General features: G+C 39.1%; 2 long non-coding RNA genes across 7 annotated transcripts in view; one reads left to right on the top strand and one right to left on the bottom strand.

The window, feature by feature from the left end:
• LOC128704679 (uncharacterized) overlaps positions 1-9,244 on the top strand; it is a 92,205-nt gene extending 82,961 nt beyond the window's left edge. For both annotated transcript variants that reach the window (XR_011390977.1, XR_011390976.1), the window contains exon 5: positions 9,100-9,244. This is a non-coding gene — a long non-coding RNA (uncharacterized lncRNA). The remainder of the gene's footprint in view (positions 1-9,099) is intronic.
• LOC128704680 (uncharacterized) overlaps positions 1-17,157 on the bottom strand; it is a 30,982-nt gene that overhangs the window by 11,930 nt on the left and 1,895 nt on the right. Inside the window, exons 2-7 of one of the 5 annotated variants that reach the window (XR_011390979.1) lie at positions 16,664-17,077; positions 16,228-16,358; positions 15,612-15,749; positions 12,888-13,139; positions 11,244-11,340; positions 9,070-9,174 (exon numbers count right to left, since the gene is read on the bottom strand). This is a non-coding gene — a long non-coding RNA (uncharacterized lncRNA). Of the gene's footprint in view, positions 1-9,069; positions 9,175-11,243; positions 11,341-12,887; positions 13,140-15,611; positions 15,750-16,227; positions 17,078-17,157 lie in introns of all 5 variants that reach the window. The other 4 variants (XR_011390980.1, XR_011390978.1, XR_011390981.1 and 1 more) reach the window with 4 other exon arrangements.

Genomic DNA, 17,157 nt, shown 5'->3' on the forward strand with positions numbered 1-17,157 from the left:
CGACTCCTTGATTTTAAACAGAAGCGTGCGATCGCTCGCCGTGTCATCCGTGACGCTAAACGCACTTGCTGGCGAGATTATGTCTCCACCATCACCTCTGCTTCCTCTATGAGTGCAGTCTGGAAAAAAGTACGAAAACTGAGTGGTAAATATTCTCCTGACCCGGCTCCTGTTCTGCGGGTTGCCGGTGTTGATATAGCAAACCCACTAGATGTTGCCAATGAAATTGGCAATCATCTGGTCCGTATTTCTCAGGGACTCCATCTATGCCCCTCATTTCTTTCCTCAAAGTCTGCCAGAGAGTTAGCACCCTTGGACTTTTCTTCTCTCAGAGAAGAACAGTATAATGTGCCTTTTACACTTCAAGAACTGGAGGCAACACTCTCAGCTTGTCGATCATCGGCAGCTGGGCCCGACGACATTCATATTCGTATGCTACAACATTTACATCAGTCAGCCCTTGCAGTCCTATTATGCCTTTACAATCTTATTTGGTCACAAGGAGTTCTTCCACAGCTGTGGAAATCCGCCATTGTTCTCCCTTTCCGCAAACCAGGCACTACGGGACATGAAACCTCCCACTATCGTCCCATTGCTCTTACCAGTGCAGTTTGCAAAGTAATGGAACGTCTAGTAAATAGACGTTTAGTGTGGTATTTAGAGACACACAACAGTCTCTCCACTCGTCAATATGGCTTTCGTAAGGGACGTTCTACCATAGATCCCTTACTGCGCTTGGATACGTATGTTCGTAATGCCTTTGCGAATAACCACTCAGTTATTGCCATATTTTTTGACCTTGAGAAGGCATATGACACAACTTGGAGGTATAATATTTTAGCCCAAGCCCACTCCTTAGGCCTTCGAGGCAATCTACCATCCTTCCTTAAGAACTTTTTAACTGACAGGCATTTCCGTGTTCGGGTTAATAATGTGCTCTCCCCGGACTTTATCCAAGCTGAAGGTGTCCCCCAGGGATGTGTTCTGAGCACAACACTTTTTCTCCTTGCTATTAATGATTTGGCCTCTAGTCTTCCATCAAATATTTGGTCATCACTCTATGTTGATGACTTCGCTATTGCCTGTGCAGGCGCTGACTGTCACCTCCTTACAGTTTCTCTCCAGCATGCAGTCGACCGTGTTTCCAATTGGGCCACCACACATGGGTTTAAATTTTCCAGCACTAAAACCCACCAAATCACTTTCACTAGACGCTCTGTCATCTCCGATCATCCTTTGTACCTCTATGGCTCCCGTATCCCTGAACGTGATACAGTCAAGTTTCTGGGCCTCCTCTTTGATCGTAGGTTATCCTGGAAACCTCACATTACCTCTCTGAAGGCAACTTGTCACAGCCGGCTGAACCTTCTTAAAACCCTTGCTCATCTTTCGTGGGGAGCTGATCGTCGAACCCTCCTTCACCTACATTCCACCCTTATTTTATCGAAACTTGATTATGGTGACCAGATCTATTCAGCGGCATCTCCTGCTACTCTCTCTAGCCTTAACCCCATTCATCACCAAGGATTACGTTTATGCCTTGGTGCTTTTCGCTCTTCCCCTGTCGAAAGCCTCTATGCAGAAGCGAACGCTCCATCCTTATCCGATCGCCGTGATGCCCATTGCCTGCGCTACTATGTACGCTCTCATGATCTCCGCAATCCTTCCATTTATAGAATGGTCACTGATATTAGTAGACATTCTTTATTTGTTCGCCGCCCCTGCTTACTCCGTCCCTTCTCTCTTCGCCTTCATTCGCTCTTGTCTTCTCTTCAACTACCACCTTTCTATGTACATGTAGCATCTCACTTTTCCCTACCCCCCTGGGAAGTTCCAGCTGTTCGAGTCTGTTCTTTCTCCCTCCCTTGCTCGAAAGCCCAACTGTCTACGGTCGCTTCCCGCTCTCTTTTTCTTGACCACTTTCACTCTCATTCTCATGCCATTGCTGTGTACACAGATGGCTCTAAGTCTTCTGACGGCGTAGGATTCGCAGCAGTGTTTCCGGACAGCGTCGTACAAGGGCATTTACTATCTTCAGCTAGTATTTTTACTGCTGAATTATATGCCATCCTTACAGCACTTATCCGTATTGCATCTATGCCTGTGTCATCATTTGTGGTTGTCTCAGACTCCCTTAGTGCTTTACAGGCTATACAAAAATTTGATACACCTCACCCCTTAGTCCTCCGTATCCAACTTTGGCTACGCCGCATCTTTACTAAGCATAAAGATATTGTTTTTTGTTGGGTCCCTGGTCATGTTGACGTACAGGGCAATGAACAGGCAGACACTGCTGCGCGGTCAGCAGTACATGACCTACCAGTTTCTTATAGAGGTATTCCATGTACGGACTATTTTGCTGTAATATCTTCCCACCTTCACACCCGTTGGCAACAACGTTGGTCTACTATGCTTGGCAACAAACTTCAGTCTATTAAACCGAGTATAGGTTACTGGCCGTCTTCTTATCACCAGTGTCGAGGTTGGGAGACTACTCTCTCCCGTCTTCGCATTGGCCATACTCGTCTTACTCATGGATATCTCATGGAGAGGCGTCTTGCTCCTCTCTGTGAGAATTGCCAAGCTCCATTATCAGTCAGCCACATTCTGTTGGACTGCCCACTTTATCAACGAGCACGCAGAATTTACCTCTGTCGTCGTCTTCGCCCCGCTGCTTTCTCTTTACCTTCCCTTCTCGCTGATGGACCCACCTTTCATCCAGACTCTCTCATTGACTTTTTGACAACGACTGACTTACTTCACAAATTCTGATACTTTCAGCCCTTTCTACTTGAATCTCTTGCTACCCTCTACCCCCGTACTATCCCCTGCCCCGCTGTTTTCTGTAACCTGCTGATCATCCCCCCTCCCTTCTGCCATCCAATTCCCTTGCTTCCTTCCCTACCCTGCAGCGCTGTATAGCCCTTGTGGCTTAGCGCTTCTTTTTGATTATAATAATAATAATAATCTAATGTGTGGCGAGGCTGACAGGAAGGTGGTGGGGGGCTATGGGCAGGCAATACCTTCTTTCTCTCCTTACTGTTACACTGTTGCATTATACTCGCCATTCAGTTGCCTTCAAAACGGTGCTACAACGTTATCACATGAAACGTAATAAATATTGATATCCTATGCACTCCTGTTTATTTCATATTGATGAAAGTAAAACTTAAATATTGATTCTTTAGTGTTTTTACTAATTACATATATCACTTGTGCTTCATAAAAACCTCTGGTACGGTAATTTCTTGTCCGTTAAAGACCGTATGTGAGCATTGAACCCTCGTATGTGTGCAGACTGATGAAGCCAATACTACTATAACCTCCTCATTACTTAGACTTTAACTTGCCTAGGTTTCTGTCACTAGTTGCTTATATCTTAGCCTAAGTGCCTCCTCTTCTAACTTATAAGCTTGAAGCTGTCAGTCGCTGATGCCATTCTCTTTGTACCCCAGGTATATTGTACTTTCACTGTAGTTACAACTAAAGAATACTGTGATATATCTCGTCCCTATATAAACATGAGGTATATTGTACTTTCACTGTAGCTACAACTAAAGAATACTGTGATATATCTCGTCCCTATATAAACATGAGGTATATTGTACTTTCACTGTAGCTACAACTAAAGAATACTGTGATATATCTCGTCCCTATATAAACATGCACATACAGAAGTGAAATGATAAACCTTGTTTCACTAAACAACTGTCATTATGCCATATATAATATCTTTTATACTTATTTAGGCTTTTTTTGTAAACATAGATAATATCAAACCTTTTTCTAAAGTTCCCATTTAGCTGTGGGAGGACAAACTTGCATACTACTCCCTCTTGTGATAAAGTTGGTAGAATTACCGACAATATGTAAAGTAAAAGGACAAAAGTGCAACTAATGTGACATTTTATTGTGGCAACGTTTCGCTCTCCAGGAGTGGCTTGACAAAGCTCCTGGAGAGGGAAACGTTGCCACAATAAAATGTCACATCAGTTGCACTTGTGTCCTTTTACTTTACATACTCCCTGCCACAATTAGTTTCTCACTAAACACCTCCCAAAATGTCTCCCTCCTGTACATTTCTCTTCTCCAGGTGCATAATCACTTTCCACCCTTATATGCATACATATAAGCCTCGAATGTAGACATACAGCCAGGCCTAGATTATTGTGAAAGTGCAAGAATAAATAATGCTGTTTGTTTTCCCTATAAATAGTACAAATTGTGCACACACATTATCTAAAATTTGATAATATGACCAATTGACAGGAATCATGATTTGCACTAATAAGAAACATAGCTGTATTTCTTTTCTTGTCATAGCTTTAATGAATATGCTGCTAATCCTGTGTGATATCCACTGGTGATATCACCTAATATACATATACTCATCGTATGTATATGGACAGTGATAGCACTGGAGGTGATTTAGTCATGTAACAATGATAGTACATGAAATAACCTGCACAGACAATGAAACTTCAGCCAATGTTTTGGTCAGACTTTGACCATTACCTAGTTAACTGCCCCAGTTTGATGTAAATGGTGTCTTGGAAACTTAAGTGCAGGCTATTTGTATCACTCGGTGTATTGGCTTTGTATTAAAAACAGTTCATTACATTGTTTAATGGTGTTTAACCCCTTTTAGGGTTGGTGCCGTACTAGTAAGGCTTGCACTCCAGGGTTGGTGCCGTACTAGTAAGGCTTGCACTCCAGGGTTGGTGCCGTACTAGTAAGACTTGCACTCCAGGGTTGGTGCCATACTAGTAAGGCTTGCATGCCAGGGTTGGTGCTGTACTAGTAAGGCTTGCATGCCAGGGTTGGTGCCATGCTAGTAAGGCTTGCACTCCAGGGTTGGTGCCGTACTAGTAAGGCTTGCATGCCAGGGTTGGTGCTGTACTAGTAAGGCTTGCATGCCAGGGTTGGTGCCATGCTAGTAAGGCTTGCACTCCAGGGTTGGTGCCGTACTAGTAAGGCTTGCACTCCAGGGTTGGTGCTGTACTAGTAAGGCTTGCACGCCAGGGTTGGTGCCATGCTAGTAAGGCTTGCACTCCAGGGTTGGTGCCGTACTAGTAAGGCTTGCATGCCAGGGTTGGTGCTGTACTAGTAAGGCTTGCACTCCAGGGTTGGTGCTGTACTAGTAAGGCTTGCACTCCAGGGTTGGTGCCGTACAAGTAAGGCTTGCACTCCAGGGTTGGTGCCGTACTAGTAAGGCTTGCACTCCAGGGTTGGTGCCGTACTAGTAAGGCTTGCACTCCAGGGTTGGTGCCGTACTAGTAAGGCTTGCACTCCAGGGTTGGTGCTGTACTAGTACGCATAAATTCTAGTGCAAGAAAGCTGGTAGTCCTACATATGAAAGAATAGGTCAGTGTGTGCAGTATAAAAAAAATCCTGCAGCACACAGGGCATAATGAGAAAAAAAAAATACTCTAATCATGTTTTTGGTTTAAAACAGCGTTGGTAAATATTCACTTGACACTTGGTAATTCTGTGCTTGGAAATACTCAACTTGATGAGTGGTAAAAGTGTTATGATTAAATATACAGGAGGCCCTCCACATTCATGAGGGTTAGGGGATCAAGAACCTTGCAAATCCGCAAATATGATGTAGGGAAATATAATAATGCTGTGCTGTAGCGTTCACGAATGTTTTGATGCAGAAATATATTGTAGGGAAATATAATAATAGTGTTCACTTAGCATAACAATACTGCTTCCTTAACCTATTGAACCACAATCAATCATAAAACACATGAAAACATCGTAAAATATTGTATGTGATTGGGCATTCGTGAATGTTCGAAGCTCATGAAAGTGGAAGGCTAGCCGTACTGTTGTTACCTGGTAAATCTGCCCTCAGGACTTTGTAATCTTATTCTTGGAACACTAAATGAAATGCCACTTGATATTAACCCCTTGACTGTTGCAACCCCAAATCCTGAGGCGTCTCCTGGTGTCGCAAAATCCCCCCATCCCCCCCCAATTCTCATGAAATGATAGAGTATCTTTTCCCAGATGTAATGACACCAAAAGAACGAAATTTGATGGAAAACTGACGGAATTACGCTCTCTTTAAGTTAGCAACCTCGGCGATATTTACGAATCAGAGATTTTGGCCACTTTGAGCCCTATTTTTGAATAATTCCATTGTTCCAGTCGCCCAAACTCATAGCTATTTCTTTAGAACTCCATTTTTTCTATCGACTGAGTACAAGAAACTGCCCATTTACCGATTTCAACTACCCAATAATATGGTCAGAAATTTGCAATTTGGCCAATTTCACAAAAAATTAAATATGACAATTTCAAAATAACATTTTCTTTGTTCATTAGTCATGTCTCCAGGCCTCTCTGATATTACTCTTGCTTTCTATTTTGAATTTTTATTCAAACCAAAAATAGAAGATTTATTGTTATGCAGACTACTACAATATTGTAATAATTGTATAAATAACATCAACCCATTCATGACTGCATATTAGAATGGCTAGTTGGACATTTATGGGAAAATGACATTTGTTTACTTTTGAACATCGGCAAAAATCAAACATTTCCCCTACTTTGAGCTCCATTTCAAGGTTCTTTTCATAGTAAAACCAATCAAAATAACCTCTATTTCTATAATATGTTTTCCATTCTATCAAATGAGACCAAGAAAACGAGAATACAACTATAAATACTTTACGAAAATAGACCACAAAGTCGGCATTTTAATTAAAGAAAACGGTTGGAGTTTTTTTCTCATTATGCACTGCGTGCTGCAGGATTTTCTTTATATGGTGCACACAGACCCATTCTCTCACATGTGGGCCTACCAGCTTTCTCCTGCTTGATTTGAAGCCGCTAGAATTTACGAGTATATATAGGTCAAAAAAGGTGGCTTGTAAGGCGTATATATACACTCAAAAGGTTAACATGTTGGCCCATGACAGTAACTTCAGTATGTGTTACATATAGCAATAGTTTAAGTAAACTAGATGTCTCTCTTTATATTGCTTTGGATAAAAAATGTATTTTAGGAGGAGCTGAACGAGCCACGTGGGTTTAGTGCTTAGTTATAGAATATAAGCATGTTACATGTATTTGATATAATTATTGAAAACTGGATTGCTGATATATATATATATATATATACAGTGGTGCCTTAATTTGTTACTGAACAAATTTGCTCCCATAAGGAATAATGTAAATTAAGATTAGTCCTTTTCAGACCCCCAAAAAATACACTAACATAATTGTTAGAGTTGGGAGATGTTCAAAATTCGAGGTACCACTGTACATAAGAACAAGAAATTTGCATATATGGAAAGGAGCTATAACGGGCAGATATTTTCTAAATGAATATTGTGCTGGTAATAATAGTCACCCTGCCTCGGTGGGAGACGGCCGACTTGTTGAAAAAAAAAAAAAAAATAGATGTATGACCCTGGTGGGTTTAGCGCATTGTTCTGATTAGAAATAAATACAATTGTCTTTCCATGACTAGATTTGTACAGTTTATACTGCTTGGCCTAGTGTTTTGCTAAGAGGTGTTGGTTTAGTGCTTAGCTGTGATTGTAATATTGTACAGAGAATTAGTAGGGAAACAGATTGGTATATAATATAAACATATAGGTCTCCCTCAACTTTCACGGGCTTCACACATTCGCGAATTCCCAGCCGCCAAATCATATTTAAGTTTCCTGCCACCTGTGAGTCCCTACTACCCTCCCTCCGACCCCCCACAACTTGCAGCCAGCCCTCCCACCACTGTGTGGTGAGTGTTTTGTTTGTTCATTATTTGCTATTAAACTACAGTATAAATAATGTAAACCCATTCATGACTGCGTATTGGAATGGCTATTCGGACAGGTATTAGACGGTGACATCATGTGTTTACTCTTGAACACTGCAAAGAATTAAACATTTCTGCTACAGCTAATAATAACAATAGTAATAATAATAAATATGATATAATTGAAGAAGGAAATTGTACAAAAATATGAGGGAGTGGTTGACACATCGTCAGTGTGACTTTGTTTATGCTGGAGTGAACATTAGTCTCCCTGCTCTTCCAAACATTTCACAATAATTCATTGTGTTTGGTGCTTGTAGATTGAGTGTGACTGGAGTGGTAGAGTCAGTGATTGAGGCAATGGTATTTAATAACATATATGCTATTAAATACATACATGTTAATAATAATATGTACTATTATTATTTATAACATATATGTTATTAAATACCACTGCCTCAACCGCTGAATTATTGTGAAATGTTTGGAAGAGCAGGGAGACTAATGTTCACTCCAGCATAAACAAAGTCACACTGACGATGTGTCAACCACTCCCTCGTATTTTTGTACAATTTCCTTCTTCAATTATATCATATTTATTATTAGCAATAGCAGAAATGTTCAATTCTTTGCAGTGTTCAAGAGTAAACACATGATGTCACCATCTAATACCTTTCCTAATAGCCATTCCAATATGCAGTCATGAATGGGTTTAAATTATTTATACTGTAGTTTAATAGCAAATAATGAACAAACAAAACACTCACCACACTGAGTGGTGGGAGGGCTGGCTGCCAGTTGTGGGGGTCGGAGGCAGTGGTGGAGTCTGTGGTATTTAATAAAATACATGTTATTAAATAACATACATTATTAAAGCATAACATGTATATATTTAGTACAATTTATGACGTTTTCATGTATTTTATGATTATTCATGGTTCAACAAGTTAAGGAAGCAGTATTGTAATATATTTCCCTATAATATATTGGGGCACCAAACATTCACGAGGCTCTTGATCCCCTAACCCTCGCGAATGTTGAGGGAGACCTGTATATGATATATTTATATAACTAGAGGGATTAATGAAATTATTTGTACATATGGAAGGAAGAGTTATAATAGATGAATGTAAAAGGAAGAGGTGCATTGCTGACAATATAATAGATGTTTAGTATGAGAACTAATCAGGTGCTGAGAAAGAGATAGTTATTGTGTGTAAATTAGGTTAGGCTTGGTAATGAAGTCCCTAATGGTGGCAGACAGGATGTTATAAAAGTTAATAGTAATTTTCTACCGTGTTAATATTTCTTCTTAATGTTCACAGGCGGCGGTGTGCGTCTTCCAGTGACGGCAACAACAGCGGTGTGTGTCTATGACAGGAACAATGTTTTCAAGATGTCTGGAAGGGCAGTCAATTGTTGGCTACAAATTTATAATTTTCTTATAAATAATAAATGGTATATAATTTATTACTTATATTTTTTTCACTACCTATGATGAAAAATATAAATTAAATTTGGGATAATGAAGATCTAGATAAAATTAATTTAGATCAAAATTCTATTATAATCAAGAAAAATTAATTTCTTTGACTCATTGAAGTTAAATATATTAGTATAAAAAAAATTTGATAGTACCTAAATATTTTAATAGTTCCAAGGCTTTAAATTATCTACCCATTCCTTAGATTGTCTGATGGATTCATATAATAAATGGTATACCCACCTATGGGTTTAGCACTCGAATTGATGAGTAGAGACAAGTGTCTTTCTTTGGATTCAATATGAATGTTGACTCCCATTCCTACTAAGGCTCTGGGTTTTGTGCTCCTCCCTTCTAATAGAGAAGACACTAGAATCTTCTTTCCCTTTAAAAAGATTTCTATGTAAATGGGAGGATGGTCATCTCCCTTTACTTGGATAAAACCCAAGTGCCATTACCAGTCTCTCTGATCAAGAGAGGTACCTTGATGCAAGTGATCAGAGCACTAATCTTTTTTCTTGAATCAAATATTTATTGCCTCACATAGAACCTGAAGAATTGAGACACTTGTACAACATATGGGAATCTTTATTGAGGAAATGTTTTCCCACACAGTGGTTTCACCAGTCCAATACAAAGCAGGAAGGTATAAGGAGAGGAGTAGTTTGAGGTAATCAGTCCCTCAGCCTGGAATCAATGTGTTCAGGGCCAGAGAGGTGGCTTATATACTGCACTCAGGTGAGTCAAAGGTGGACCATCCACTAGTTTAATTAAGAATTCTTTGTATCAAGATCCCATGATGTTGCGTTGTCTAAAACATATGATGAATGGTTTAGAAAACCAACCATTCATAACATCTGTCAGACACTGCAACATCATGGGATCTTTATACGAAGAATTAACCTACTTAAACTAGTGGATGGTCCAGCTTCGACTCACCTGACTGCAGTATATAAGCCACCTCTCTGGCCCTATGATTGACTGAACACATCAGTTACGAAATTTGCAACATTTTACAATGTAATGGGAAAGGAAGGCATCTATGAGGAAAGTTCTGTATAAGGGAACATTAAACCACACAGTGACTGTGGTCTCTGACATGACATAAAAGAGATTTGTTGGTGTCAGCAAGCCTAACACTACTTTTGTGCTCTCTGAGTCAGAAAGAGAATGGCCAGTTTCTCCAAGGTACTGAATCAGGAGTAGGAAAGGCACTAAAAGTAAGTTTGATGTCTGAGGAACAGAGAGAGAAGAAAGCACATGGGAAGGATAGCCAAGATGACAGAATGAATTATGAAGTGGAAATTTCTGATTCAAGGAACTGAGGGTCACAAATGTGGACACCATGGAAAAACACTTTTCTCAACATGATAAGAAGAGTAGTGAATGTACATGCCACTGTGCTTAGACTTGTCGTACACGGAAAGAGCAAAACTTGTATGTCTTTCAGCAGAGGGCATGTACATCAATGAAAGGAAGCAAAGAATTAGATTCCCATTCAGCTTTAAACTTAATGGAAGCAAAAATTAACCCTTAAACTGTCCAAATGTAGATCTACGTTTTACATGCTTTCAAACAAAAAAAAAAAAAAAACATAGATCTACGTTTGGAGCACTACACATGTGAACGCAGATCTATGTTTGGACAGTTTAAGGGTTAAGGACATTGAGAAATGGTGAAAGAGACTACTACAGCCATGAGAGCAAAGATGTAATCTACACAATGGAGTCAGAGAGACGGCCGCACACCTATAGTAAGTCACAGTATTGTGCCTTGTTATTTATTTAATTACATTTAGGGAAATAAAATTCAATTCAAAGAAAGGGAGGATAGGACAATCCCTTGGATCAAGAGCCCCTCATCACCTTCATAGGGTCCCAGAAAGTAAAATATGCTAAGATAGATAGGAAGAGAAATACAAAATTATAGCAGGCACAACGAATATAATGACGCCAAGGACTGGAGGTGACACAGCTTGAGCAATACCTTACATCAAGCAACCTTCGGGATTTTTCTTTCTTGACCACACACCGCCTTTATGCAGTTATCACATCCTTGGACCTCACTACATATCAATCCAGTCCTGCAATAAACATATACATCTATAAATAAATTCTACTAATCACTGACTATGATATTTCTCTATACAGTGGACTCCCGCTTAACGATCACCTCCCAATGCGACCAATTATGTAAGTGCGTTTGTACGTGTATGTTTGGGGGTCTGAAATGGACTAATCTACTTCACAATATTCCTTATGGGAACAAATTCGGTCAGTACTGGCACCTGAACATAATTCTGGAATGAAAAAATATCGTTAATCGGGGGTCCACTGTACAATAGTTTGAATTTTTCTGTAAAGTACACTGGTAAAAATAGTGCAAGACTAATAAGTGACTCTGGCCATTAACAAACTGCTACTTATGTAAACAATAGGACACTTACATGTACATTTCAATCCCACTTTTTCTCAGTTCACCAAATTAGGCATAAACTTCTTACAAATATCAGCCACATTATAAACTTGCAAGGAAATACTAATTCTAATTCAGGTGTATATCTGCAGTGTAGTCTTTATTTTTCAATGATACCATATTTCCTTTTAAACACTATCATTTTTGTACAAAACCAGATACCACCCAGTAATAGGTCAAATGTGCCAACAGGCTCAGAACTAATGGCAGTTCTGATTCAAATACAAAGTTTCCCATTCACTGTGGTGTTATATCTTCGAAATTGGTCATCCTGTGTTATTTAACTATTGTAAGAGAATATGTTCATCACTTAATATTATAGCGCGAGAGTCCCCGTTTATAGCTAAAATAGAGACTTTCAGCGTTATATTATTATCTGTTAATATATGAAAAACACCATGGTATTATCACTATTTTGTTATTATTATCATTATTATTGTTAGGTAGGATTTCTTGTGTATATAGAGTTTAAGTCTCGGAACCATCCGGTGAATTGTTCAATTGTTTATGTCCGGCTGACTGACGTTTGTGTCAGCTGATCCAACCTGACGACGCGTCAACAGACTGGCAAGTAGTCAGTCTGCTCCCAGCTCTAGCCCTGACAACTGATCGTATATTGGCTCTTATGTGTACAGTTTGAACGGTTTTGAGAATTGGACTCTAGAGCTGACTCACTTTGTTCCTCATTACTTTGAAAGACTCTTTTGATATTTATATTCTTGGTCAGTTCAGTAATCCATAGAGATACTTTACGGCCAGATTCAAAGGTCTTGTTAAATCTTGTACCTTTTGTATTTTGAGTTTACAGTCTTGTTAAGACAAAGACGTAAATGTTAATGAAGACTGAATTACAGGAAGAATAATTAAACTTCCTTATTAATGTGACATTTCCATGATTTTGAACTAAATGTATATGGTAAATTTATTGTACAAAGTATTAACTTACATTAACTACAAAGAGAAGATAAAGTATTATACTTTAATAAATTTCAATATTATTCTATGGAGTTTCCCAGTTGAAATTATTTCCCCTAGACTCTAAAATACCTTTAAATAACTCGGATCCAAAAATCTTGTTGCATAAGAAATAAATGGTAACAGGCCACATTCTGAAGTTCTTTAAAAAATTTCTTATTCGCAACAGTGGAAACTTACCAGTAAACTACTAAAGTCATCAGAATGAGTGGTTCCTGTGCACTTTTAACTCCTGTGGCCCATCGACTTGTTGGTGTTAAGTGTGCATCATTGTGGTGGTGAGGTACCATCGGATGGCTGGTGGTGAGGTACCATCGGATGGTTGGTGTTAAGTGTGCATCATTGTGGTGGTGAGGTACCATCGGACGGTGTTCAGTGTGCATCATTGTGGTGGTGAGGTACCATCTGAGGGATACCTCTTCAAAAATCATTCTGTGGGTTTATATTCATATAAAAGAAAGCAATTTGAGTGTGGCAAATCCAATAAGTCTATTCTGAATTAAATTCTATACTAGTGAGGGAGACCTCTAGGCTTAAAATTAAATGTAACATGGGTTAGAATTTACAGGCAAGATTATTAGAGCTCAAACAAGAGGTGGAGTACAGAAGGTTCATGTAGTTTCCAAATTCAAGGTAATATTATTAGAGTTTGATCAAGACGTCAACTACAGAAAGAGTTAGTTAGCACTGAGATAATATGGACTCAAACTTGTAGTACTGATTAACCGAATTCTTTTCTTGATTATCATTCGAAAAAACTTTGTTGGCACCGAATACTCAAGTTTATATGTAAAAATCACTTAAGTTTGCATAGTTGATTTCCTTCCCTTCAACACAAGTTGGGATTGTTTTGTTCTTTTCTCAGTGTCATCAAAGTATTTTGGATCTTTTTTCTCACATCATCTCTATTCTGGATATTCAACATGGCACCCGAGAGGAATATCAGTGATGCTAGAGTTATCAAGCAGAATATAATAATCAGCTCCAAGGGTACTGAAGATGGACACTTTAAATATGTATAATGCTTGTATGTTTTGTCTGAGATAATTCACCATACATACAATTAGACAGAACACAAGAAAAGTGTCCCTACTTAATGCTCAGAAAGTAAGACACAATACTGCAAAACATTGCTTAAGGACAGTGTTGACAACAGTATGTTTGTGTGACTGTTTGAAAGGACAATCAGTTTCATAACACAAGATGTGGAGTCAAGAGTACAGCAGCTGATCACAATCCAATGCAAAATTTCCCTGCATACTCTAAGCAAATTATTTCTGAGAACAGTTACAGTCTAAACTGAGTATTCAATGAAAGTTAAGACACGTGCGACATCTGGGTGTCTTTATTGTAGATGTGGCTTTATCAATACAGATTCTAGGACATAACTAGTTATGTCCTAGAATCTGTACTGATAAAGCCACCTTAATGGAGAAATGTCTAAATAAAGATGTTGCACATGTGTCTTAACTTTCATCTTGTTGGTATTGTGTACCTTTCTGAGTGTTTAACGTTAACAAGATAGGACAACCTTGAAGGTGAATGCCATCAAGAACCCACATTAACTAGCAAGTAAAAAGTGCAGCGTGTTGCAAAGTAAACATTACCTTGTTTCTCTGAACAAATGCAACCGTTCAATTGCAAGGCAATGGTAATGTACAGTGCTGTAAAACATCAAGACAAACCCTGTTTGTTGATTAATTTCAGGCATTATTTTATTCCTGCAGTCAAGATGTACCTGGCCAGAAAGATAATCTTGTATTCAAGGTTCTCCTCACTCACTCTTGATAATGGTGAACTTAGAAATTCATTTCAACACAAATACATGTGCCTGGTTATGTAAAAACTCATTAGAGCAATGGATGGTAGTTCCGAGACTGTTGTGCCAGAGTAATGGCATAAATTTAACATTACAGATATTCTTGTGTAAATGAAGGTTAGGGTTAATTACGACCTTCACTGGTGAATAATTTGTCTCTTTTTCCCCTAAGTAAGGAAGGAGTTAAGTCAAGGAAATTGTGGAGTGTGAGAGGAATCGTTTCATCATCTGGACAATACCTTTGGGAATCCCGCAACTCCTCCTAATTTCCAAACTATGTATCTTCACCATTATATTCACACCACACATTGCTCTCACACATGACATCTTCACTGCCTCCAGCCTTCTTTTACTGCAACATTTCGCACCCATATAAAAGCGTTGGTATAACTATACTCTCATACATTCCCCTCTTTGCTTCCATGGACAATGTTCTTTGTCTCCCTAGACTCCTCAGAGCACCACTCATCTTTTTTTCCTCATCAATTATATGATTCACCTCATCTTTCATAGACACATCTGTTGACACAATCACTCCCAAATATCTAAATACATTTACCTTCTCCAATCTTTCGTTATCTAAATTTTTTATCCTCAACACCTTACTCTTTCCTATATTCACTTTTAAAATAATGTATACACGTTACTGCATTATACTCATGAGGAAGATAATTAGCATTAGTACAAGGAATGGGAGGTTAAGTCCAATTCTTTAGATCAACAATCTCTTCTCAGTATCAAAAAACCTCCTTTGATGGGGCAAGCCCTACAAGATGTTTTCCCTGTGCTCTATAAAATAATCCAAACCTAAGTTTTGGTCTAAATCTACCCCTCAAGGGAGGTTCCTTGATGCTGGTGAAGGGCTCTTGATCTAGGGAATTGGATCTGTGCTCCAGTTCCCTGAATTGTGTCTGAATACCTTCCCCCTCTACAGGTGCTGTATAATCCCAATGGGTTTAGCATTCCCCATGATTATAATAACGGCTTAAATCTACAAAACAGCAGAAATATATAGGTTCAACAAATCAGTCCATACACTATAATCGACAGTATCCAAAACTCAAACCACAAAAAAGACTACATACCAGTAACAGTACGTGGGCAGGACGAAGACAACACAACTACGGTGTTGGAGCAGGATGGCAAACATTCTGATGGGATCCAACGGAAGGATAACTCCAGTTCCTCAGATCAAGGGTCCTTCACTATCAGCAAGGCAGCTCCTTGAAGGGAATGTCAACATGTGTATTAGGACCCAGGATCCGATTTTCTTCAAATAAAAAACTGGAAACCTCAATAAAATTTGGTTCTAAGACCTGTTACTCAATAAAAAAAAAAAACGCAGTACTGGCATTTGTAATTACAGGTGATCCTCGACTAGCAACAGTTTGACTTTATGATGTTGCAAAAGCAATTACTTCGCAGATAAAATTTATGATAATTACCCAGCATGATGGTGGCAAGTCTGTAATTTGTATACATTTTTTTTTTACTTTTGAATATTAGTATATATACAGTTAGTCACAGTAATTGTTTATTTACATATTCAGTAACAGTAGTCATTTACATACATATTTACTTAATTATTTAGCATATTCAGATTCCACGCATGACATTTTCGACTTACAATGGGTTCGTCGGAATGGAACCACGATGTAAGTCAACGGGCACCTGTACAACAGTGAGGCAACTTTGACATACCTTTGGTGAGACACTGCAACAGATCTAAGTTGCCAGTGATCTTGAGGGTACCTAGACAGTGCTGGAAATGGGCCACCTTCCACAGGAGACTGAAAGGTCCTGAACTGCAGAGGAGTCTGCAAGTTGAGTGCCTCAACCACCACAATGCACAGGTACCCAGCAAAAGATACAGGAGTTGAATGCAAAGGATGGTCTAACTTGAGGGATCAAAGACCTGGATTACTTTTAGTGCACTGAGACTCCAACACTATGACAATGAGAGGTGAATATAACTCGTACACTTATTGTCACCATTACATTTCTATCCCTCAATAATTATTACCTAAAATTGTCAATACAGTATTATATTACCATGTCTTTAATACACAGAATTTTGTTACTTAAGATAATCATTATTTTTAATAATCTACAGAAAATTTAATTACATTAGACTTACCATTCGAACAATAATGTAAACAATACATTATTGGTGGCCCGGTGGTCTGGTGGCTAAAGCTCCCGCTTCACACACGGAGGGCCCGGGTTCGATTCCCGGGGGGTGGAAATTCCGACACGTTTCCTTACACCTATTGTCCTGTTCACCTAGCAGCAAATAGGTACCTGGGTGTTAGTCGACTGGTGTGGGTCGCATCCTGGGGGACAAGATTAAGGACCCCAATGGAAATAAGTTAGACAGTCCTCGATGACGCACTGACTTTCTTGGGTTATCCTGGGTGGCTAACCCTCCGGGGTTAAAAATCCGAACGAAATCTTATCTTATCTTATCTTACAACTATGACGTGTCAAGAAGTTTCAAATTCTAGTCTTAGTCAGCCCAAAATGCTCTGCAGAACCAGTGGCTTAGGGTAACCTGAAAATGAAAAATATTTCCATCATCGCTGTCTTGCCACAAGGATGCCTACAATACAGTTCAAAAACTGCAACATATCT

The sequence above is a fragment of the Cherax quadricarinatus genome, chromosome 100, assembly GCF_038502225.1.
Source record: "Cherax quadricarinatus isolate ZL_2023a chromosome 100, ASM3850222v1, whole genome shotgun sequence".
Classification (NCBI taxonomy): Eukaryota; Metazoa; Arthropoda; class Malacostraca; order Decapoda; family Parastacidae; genus Cherax; species Cherax quadricarinatus.